At 42.0% G+C, this 9001-nt stretch overlaps 1 pseudogene; it reads right to left on the minus strand.

Moving 5' to 3' along the window:
- Nucleotides 1–2125: 2125 nt before the first annotated feature.
- On the minus strand, nt 2126–8439 carry LOC119924356 (annotated as a pseudogene).
- Between the last annotated feature and the right edge of the window lie 562 nt (nt 8440–9001).

A 9001-nucleotide genomic window follows, 5' to 3' on the forward strand; every position in this document is an offset into this window, starting at 1 on the left:
CAGCCCAAACTCAGAAGGTAGAAGGCTAGGACGAGATGAGATGCCAAGGCATCAGTATATAAAATTTGGCATTTTCTCAATCAATTAATGGTATTCACTGAGGGCTTATTGTGTGTATAACCTGACACCAAAGTTTTGAGGCATCACAGAATCATAGCAGCATGCCTCGGTGGAAAGAACACGGGCTTTGGAGTCAGAGGTCATGGGTTCAAATCCCGGCTCTGCCAATTGTCACCTGTGTGACTTTGGGCAAGTCATTTAACTTCTCTGTGCCTCAGTTAACTCACCTGTAAAATGGGGATTAAGACTGTGAACCCCCTTTGGGACAACCTGAAAACCTTGTAACCTCCCCAGTGGACAGTGCTTTGCATGTAGCAAGCGCTTAACAAATGCCATTATTATTATTATTAATGTTATATTGTTTAATTTAAAAATAAGGGAGAGGGGATCATAAAGGAATGCTAGAGGCATTCCTGGGAGTTGAAGGTTGGGTTGATTTTTCATCCTACAGACAAATTCCTCTGCACCTAATTGGCTTCTGCTTCCAGGACCACTACTCTGGTTTTGTGAGGAATACTCCCTCATTTGTATTTAAACAGATGTTGGACATGTATTAAAATCCAATCAGTCAGTCAATCACATTTATAGAGCACTTACCGAGTGCAGAGCACTGCCATAAACACTTGGGAGAATACAGCATATCAATAAATAGACATATTTTCTGCCCATAACAAGCTTACTGTCTATAGGGGGAGACAGACATTAATATAAATAAATGAATTACAGATATGTGCATAAGTTCCGTGGGACTGAATTGATGGGTGAATAAAGTGAGCAAATTTGAGCGATGCAGAAGGGAGTGGGAGAAGAGGAAAGAAGGGCTTAGTCAGGTAAGGCCTCTTGGAGTAGACATGCCTTCAATAAGGCCTTGGAAGTGGGGAGAGAAATTGTCTGTTGGATATGAGGAGGGAAGGCATTCCGGGCCAAAGGCAGGCTGTGGTCGAGAGATCAAAGGCAAGATAGATGAAATCGAGGAACAGTATGAAGGTGAGGATTAGAGGGATGAGGTTTGAGGGCTGGGTTTTATATATATATATATACATACACACACACACACACACACACACACACACACACACACACACACACACACACATAAAGGGACTAATTTTCAGAACAGTGCCCTAAATGGTGACATCAAATAATTGTGTGCACCCAACATCGCTCAAATTACTCTCGTTCCAAAAGAAAAAAAAATCAAGCTCCTTGAACAGTAACACCTAGAGATCTACTGATCATTCAATTCCTTTCATCAGACATTTTTCTTTTTCAGTGGTATTTGTCAAGCACTTATTATGAGCTGGACACTGTACTAAGCAGTGGGGAGACACAAGCTAATCAGGTTGGACCCAATCCATTTCCCACATTGAGCTCAGAGACTTAATCCCCACTTTACGGGTGAGGTAACTGGGACACAGAGAAGTGAAGTGACTTTCTCAAGGTCACACAGAAGACAAGTGGTGGAGCTGCAATTAGAACCCAGGTCCTTCTGACGCCCAATGCCACTGTCTATCCACTAAGCACGGTGCTTCTCAATTAAATTTGTTGGTCCTGGTTGTGCCTATCTTCTTTTGGGTGGGGTTGATAGACTTCTAGACTGTGAGCCCACTTTTGGGTAGGGACTGTCTCTACATGTTGCCAACTTGTACTTCCCAAGCGCCTAGTACAGTGATCTGCACACAGTAAGTGCTCAATAAATACGATTGAATGAATGAATGAATGATAGATTAAAATAGAATTGAAGGTAAACTTGACATTTTAGAAAGTTTTCCATGAAAAAGAGAATGAAATTCAAGAGAGATTAGGGGAAAGTAACACATGTAAGGACAGAGCCTGGACAGCTAATCAGGTCTCACATGATTTCTTAAGTGCTGTGGTCACCTCCTGTTTTTTCAGGCTGGGTTTCAGTGGGTTGAACACAGGAGTAGAGGGACAGCAGTTTGTCCACATCTCCTGAGTGGTTTGACTTGGCCAGAGAATACATGAGGATAGCAGATCCAAAGAACAAGGTGATGACAATGAGGTGGGAAGAGCAGATAGAGCAGGCTTTGTGCTTTCCCATAATCTAAGGACAGTTTCTGGAAAGGGAGATGATTTTGATGGAGAACATGAGTATCAACAGGAAAGGAACCGTCATGATCAGCATGGTCACATTATAGGTCAGAAGCTTATTGGGGAAGATTTCTAGAGGAGCAGTTTGGCTTAGAGATAAGAACATGGGCTCGGGAGTCAGACGTTGTTGGTTTCTAAACCGGGCTCTATCACGTATCAGCTGTGTGACTTTGGACAAGTCACTTAACTTCTCTGTACCTCAGTTACCTCATCTGTAAAATGGGGATTAAGACTGTGAACCCCACGTGGGACAACAGGCTTACCTTGTCTCTACCGCAGTGCTTGACACATAGTAAGTGCTTAACAATTACCATTCTTATTATTATCATTATTATTAAGCCCGACTCCACCACTTGCCTGCTGTGTGACCTTGGGCAAGTCACTTCACTTCTCTAGGCCTCATTTACCTCATCTGTAAAGTGGCAATTGAGATTGTGAGCCCCACGTGGGACAGGGACTGTGTCCAACCCCGTATGTTTGCATCCATCCCAGCGCTTCATAAAGTGCCTGGCACATAGTAAGCACTTACCAAGTAAGTACCAATACCAGTTTCCAAACCGGATGTAAGTCACAGAAAAAATGGTTAATTTTATTCAAATCACGAAGGGTTGTGTGAAGACTCAATATATTTGCCCTATATAGACTGGAAGGTAACTTCCACGTTAACAGCTACGAGCTGAACACACAGTTTGTAGCTCATGATAAGGGGATAACTCAATGGATTACATATGGCCACGTAACAAGAGCAGCTCCATGGCCAAGAGGACAGAGTGTAGACTTGGGAGTATGAAGGACCTGGGTTCTAATCCTAGCTCTGTCATTTGTGTGCTGTGTGACCTAGGGCAGGTCACTTCATTTCTCTGTGCTTCAGTTTCCTCATCTGTAAAATGGAGATTAAGACTGATAGCCCTGTTTTGGACTTGGATTGTGTCTAACCTGATTTTGTGTCTAAACCGATTCACTCGTATCTACCATTAAACTTAGTAGAGTGCCTGAAACATAGTAGGTGCTTAACAAACACCATAAAAAATCATATAACATCATTCTCCGCAACATTGCCAAGATCCGCCCTTTCCTCTCCATCCATACCGCTACCCTGCTTGTTCAAGCTCTCATCCTATCCCGTCTGGACTACTGCACCAGCCTTCTCTCTGATCTCCCATCCTCGCGTCTCTCTCCACTTCAATCCATACTTCATGCTGCTGCCCGGATTATCTTTGTCCAGAAATGCTCTGGGCATATTACTCCCCTCCTCAAAAATCTCCAGCAGCTACCAATCAATCTGCGAATCAGGCAGGAACTCCTCACCCTGGGCTTCAAGGCTGTCCATCACCTTGCCCCCTCCTACCTCACCTCCCTTCTCTCCTTCTACAGCCCAGCCTGCACCCTCCACTCCTCTGCCGCTAATCTCCTCACTGTACCTCGTTCTCGCCTGTCCCGCCATCGACCCCCGGCCCACGTCATCCCCCGGGCCTGGAATGCTCTCCCTCTGCCCATCCGCCAAGCTAGCTCTCTTCCTCCCTTCAAGGCCCTACTGAGAGCTCACCTCCTACAGGAGGCCTTCCCAGACTGAACCCCTTCCTTCCTCTCCCCCTCGTCCCCCTCTCCATCCCCCCATCTTACCTCCTTCCCTTCCCCACAGCACCTGTATATATGTATATATGGTTGTACATATTTATTACTCTATTTATTTATTTATTTATTTATTTTACTTGTACATATCTATCCTATTTATTTTATTTTGTTAGTATGTTTGGTTTTGTTCTCTGTCTCCCCCTTTTAGACTGTGAGCCCACTGTTGGGTAGGGACTGTCTCTATATGTTGCCAATTTGTACTTCCCAAGCGCTTAGTACAGTGCTCTGCACATAGTAAGCGCTCAATAAATACGATTGATTGATTGATTGATTGATTCCCAGGAGGACATATTCTGTAACACCAAGAAAAATCAACATAAACAACAGAGTAGCTCAAACAGAGAAATAAATTGTTCTGTCCTCTGTCTAGAGGTTCAGCAGCATTCTGGGAAGAGTAACTGTCGATAACAAATTTCCAGAAAGGACAGATTCCCATGGAAAACGGTGTTGGGTATGGGAGGGAGTGTTTCATCGGCTTTAGTTATTATAACTGTAAATGCATTTCCCATAGTAATGATCATGTAAATGACCAGGAATAACCCAATGAGAAGCCCCTGAAGTTTGCACGTTGAAAAATCCCATGATAATTAATCCCATCACTTTGGAATGCTATTTCCCATCAAGTTATCTTCAGAGCATTTTGTCTGTAAAAACAAACACTCCATAACTGGTACTCAGGAAAAGAATAATTGAATAAAGGGTCAATGAAAACAGAAATATTCTTAATACTTTATTATTACCCCTCACTGTATTTCATATACTTCTAATTGTGAGTGAAGATTTCTGTTGTCATTAAGTTCATTAATAAATGTCATGTAACTTACGTATTCTGTAAAGCATCTTCGTTTATTGGAACTGTTTCCATACTCCTGAACCACTCATTCACTCCATCTTCCCCAGGATTTATGCAAGCCACTCTGGAATATTTGATATTTATATCCAAAATCTATATCATTATTCACCTGCATATACCCAGGAACATGGGCAGGGAACTAGTCTGCTAATTTTGTTTTTTTGTTTTCCCCCAAGCACTTATCACAGTGCTCTGCACACAGTAGGTGCTCAATAAATACCATTGATTGATGTTAAATGTGACTCAGTAGATAGCAAGTCTGGGATTTGTGTATGATTCATGTAAATGTCTAGCTTTAGAGAAGCAGTGGATTAGTGTATTCATGTAAATGTCTAGCTTTAGAGAAGCAGCATGGCTCAGTGGGAAGAGCCCAGGCTTGGGAGTCAGAGGTCACAGGTTCTAATCCCAGCATCACCACTTGGCTACTCTGTGACTTTGGGCAAGTCACTTAACTTCTCTGCGCCTCAGTTACCTCATCAGTAAAATGGGGGTAAAGACTGTGAGCCCCACGTGGGGCAACCTAATTATGTTGTATCTACCCCAGTACTTAAATCAGTGGTCTTAAGCACTTAACAAATACCAGAACTATTATTATTATCTCTCCCTGTAGCCCGTATTTATTCATTTGGTCATATTTATTGAGCACAAAGTGTGCAGAACACTGCATTAAGCACTTGGAAAGTACAATACAACAATAAAGAGAGACAATCCCTGACCACAGCGGGCTCACAGTCTAGATAGAGGGAGACAGACATCAACAGACTGTAAGCTCTTTGTGGGCAGGTGATGCCTCTATCAACTCTGTAGTATTGTACTTGCCTATTTGTTTATTACAGTGCTCTGTGCATAGTCAGTGCTCAATAATTACCATTGATGATGATTATAATGACAATGATAATTTGGTCTACCTTAAGTGCTGGTTTATGCTTTGCTGTATAGTAAATGAATCCCATAGTTAGTATCTTCAGAGGTTGCCTGATACAATTCCATGAAATCTTTCCTAGTGAAGCCATACCTAAGTCAGTGTAGTTGTTGTGTTGATGATTCTGATGATGAGGATGATGATATGAAATGACAGTGTTCACTGGGAGCAGCATGGTGAAGTGGATAGAGTACGGGCCTGTGAGTCAGAAATTCATGGGTTCTAATCCTGGCTCCACCACTTGTCTACTGTGTGACCTTGGGCAAATGGATTCATTTATTCATTTAAGCAGCTGTGGCTTAGTGGAAAGATCATGGGCTTTGGAGTCAGAGGTCATGGGTTCGAATCTGAGCTCTGCCACTTGTCAGCTGTGTGACTTTGGACAAGTCATTTAACTTCTCTGGGCCTCAGTTCCTTCATCAGTAAAATGGGGACTAAGTCTGTGAGCCCCATGTGGGACAACCTGATAACCTTGTATCTTCCCCAGCGCTTAGAACAGTGCTTTGCACATAGTAAGCGCTTAACAAATATCATTATTATTATTATTATTATTATTATTATTATTATTTATCTGGGCCTCAGTTATCTCATCTGTAAAATCAGGATTAAGACTGAGAGCCCCATGTGGGACAGGGACTGTGTCTAACCTGATTTGCTTGTATTCACCCTAACACATAGTACAGTGGCTAGCACATAGCGCTTAACCAATACCACTATTATTATTATATTGGCTAAATCATTTAGACCTTAAGCTCCTTATGGGCAGGGAGCATGTCTACAAATGCTGTTATATTTACTCTCTCAAGTGTTTAGTTCAGTGCTCTGCACACAATAAGCACTCATTATATACCACTGTATGATTTGTAGGTTAACATTAGACTTGGGCAGATATTTCTACTATTGGCCCAGATTGATGGCTCTTCCTAACTGAATTTCAGAATGTGGAGGTTTTCTTGCCTCTCTCACTATATGCTTCCGATTACACCTTTTGCCTTAAACTAATTCTCTAAGGATACCTAAATTACTATTTTCCCCGGAAGTACCCCTTTTCTGGGACAACACAGTGGAAGGATATGTGATTTCCTTTTTTTTTTCCAACCACCATGGAGACACAGATCACTTACCCTGCTTTCTCCTACCTGAATCTGAGTCTTGGTTACTTAGAAAAGACTATGAAAAGCACTAAGCTCTGAGTGAAGTGTTAGTGTTTTCTGGTCATAGATTTTAAACAGAGATTTCAATAGTCATCAAAACCATTTCCATTATCTCCTTCTCTCTGACTCTGATTCCCTTTCTTACCTTTTTCTCTCCATTCCCTAACTTTGGATCACTGGCCTGAGATATGGGACTGCAACTCTCATGGCAGATATACACTACTGTTACAAGACTCTAGAAATATTAGTTCTGAGTGGCTCAACTCCTGCAATTAGTCACTTGGTTCTTAAAGTATTTGTGTGCATTCGATCCCAGATGGTTTTCTTCTGAAAAAAAATCATTTAATAAATTCTGTCTACCTAAACAGACTTGTCAATAAAATAATTCTATTTGGATCATTGGATAAGAATCAAGAATATAAAAGGGAATTTATGCAAAATACACTGAGGAGTCAGTTTGACTCAGGCTCAATGTAGTTTCTTACCTATTTACTCTTTCTCTCCTTAGTAAATGAATGAGTATTTACATGCTGTGCAAATAGAAGTTAAAGAAGGTCCCAACGTATTGGATAACTGACCTCCTTTGCATGTGAAATGGTCTGCAGACACTGCAGAGATTCCATTTTTTGACATGTTTACCCTGGGCACGAGAGAGTGAGTATTGAAGGCATATCTATACAGACTTGGGGTGATTGAGGTAGCCAGGAATAAGAGTTGCTTGGTATTAATACATGATGACCTGTTAGGAAAACAGCTTCCTTAGTTAATGTGATCACCTACCTAATGAATCTTTGTGATAGAAATTTTTTCAGGGCAACAATTACCTCCCTGTTTCTCAGACTGTACATCATGGGGTTAAATACTGGTGTTACAGTGGTGTAGAACAAAGACTGAAATTTGCCCATATCCACGGAGTGGCTTGATTTGGGCCATAGATATGGGATGATACCAGATCCAAAGAACGAGGTGAGAAGAATGAGGTGGGAATAACAGGTGGAGAAGACTTTGAACCTCCCCGTGGCCGAGGGTAACTTCAGGATGGTGGAGATGATTTTGACATAGGACGTGAGTATCAAGGGAAATGGGGCTGTTACAAAGAGTAGGTCCACAACATAGACTGAGAGTTGATTCATAGATGTGTCCCCACAGACCAGCTTGAGTACTGGTGGGACATCACAGAAAAAATGGTTCAGCTTGTTGTAATCACAGAAGGGCAGGGAGAATATCTGACCCATCTGCCCTATCTGGACCAAAATGCCACTGATCCAGGAACCAACTACCAGAAGGACACACACCTTGTGGCTCATGATAATCGGATACCACAGCAGATTACATATGGCCACGTAACAATCATATGCCATCACAGCCAAGAGAAAGCACCCTGTGACTCTAAGAATTAGGAGTAAACACATCTGTGCAGCACAGAAAAGGAAAGAAAAAGATCCATCCTGTGTCTGGAGACTCATCAGCATTCGGGGCAGAGTTACAGATGTATAACAGATTTCCAAGAAGTTGAGGTTCCTAAGGAAAAAGTACATAGGTGTGTGGAGAGTTTGATCTGTAGTGATTATCATTATGAGTCCATTTCATGCCAGGATGATCACGTAGCTGAACAAGTAAATCCCAAAGAGGAATTCTCTCAGTTTGGGAAGATCCAGAAATCCCAGAACAAATTCTTCTACAGTCAGATTTCCCAGCTCCATTTCTTCTAAATTACTCAGCTGTGAAACGGACAAAATCAGAAAGTTGGAATAAAAGCATGTAGCCAAAGGACACAGAGCATTCCGTACTCTCAAAGCCCAGAAAAAAAATCAGTTAATTCTGTTCAAATAGATATCACTTTCATTTACAATGTGCATTCCTATATATTTTATCTCTTCTGAACAACCTCCAGCTCATGGTTGCCCCTAAATAATATTTGTAGAAGGAACTAATGTGAATGAGGGGCAGCTGAGTAGCAGTGGTCTGACATTGAAAACCTCAGGGTGCAGGTGGTTACCACTCCCTGTTATTCTCTCAAGCAAACTATCGAATGATGCTCTGCACCCTTAGTCATACTCTAAGCACAAAAGTGTCACATAAAGTTTTGGGACTCTACACTGTGGGAGAAGGTCACACCTCTGCCCCTCCACCTCCTACACAATTCAGAACAGAAAATCCACTCTACCACACAGAAGAAGCCACCCTGTTCTCCTCGCATGTGTAGGAAATCACTGGGCTCCAAACTCATGAACAGCGGAAACTTGGGAAACATTCACAGATTTT

Source organism: Tachyglossus aculeatus, unplaced genomic scaffold (assembly GCF_015852505.1).
Source record: "Tachyglossus aculeatus isolate mTacAcu1 unplaced genomic scaffold, mTacAcu1.pri scaffold_97_arrow_ctg1, whole genome shotgun sequence".
In the NCBI taxonomy this organism is placed as follows: domain Eukaryota; kingdom Metazoa; phylum Chordata; class Mammalia; order Monotremata; family Tachyglossidae; genus Tachyglossus; species Tachyglossus aculeatus.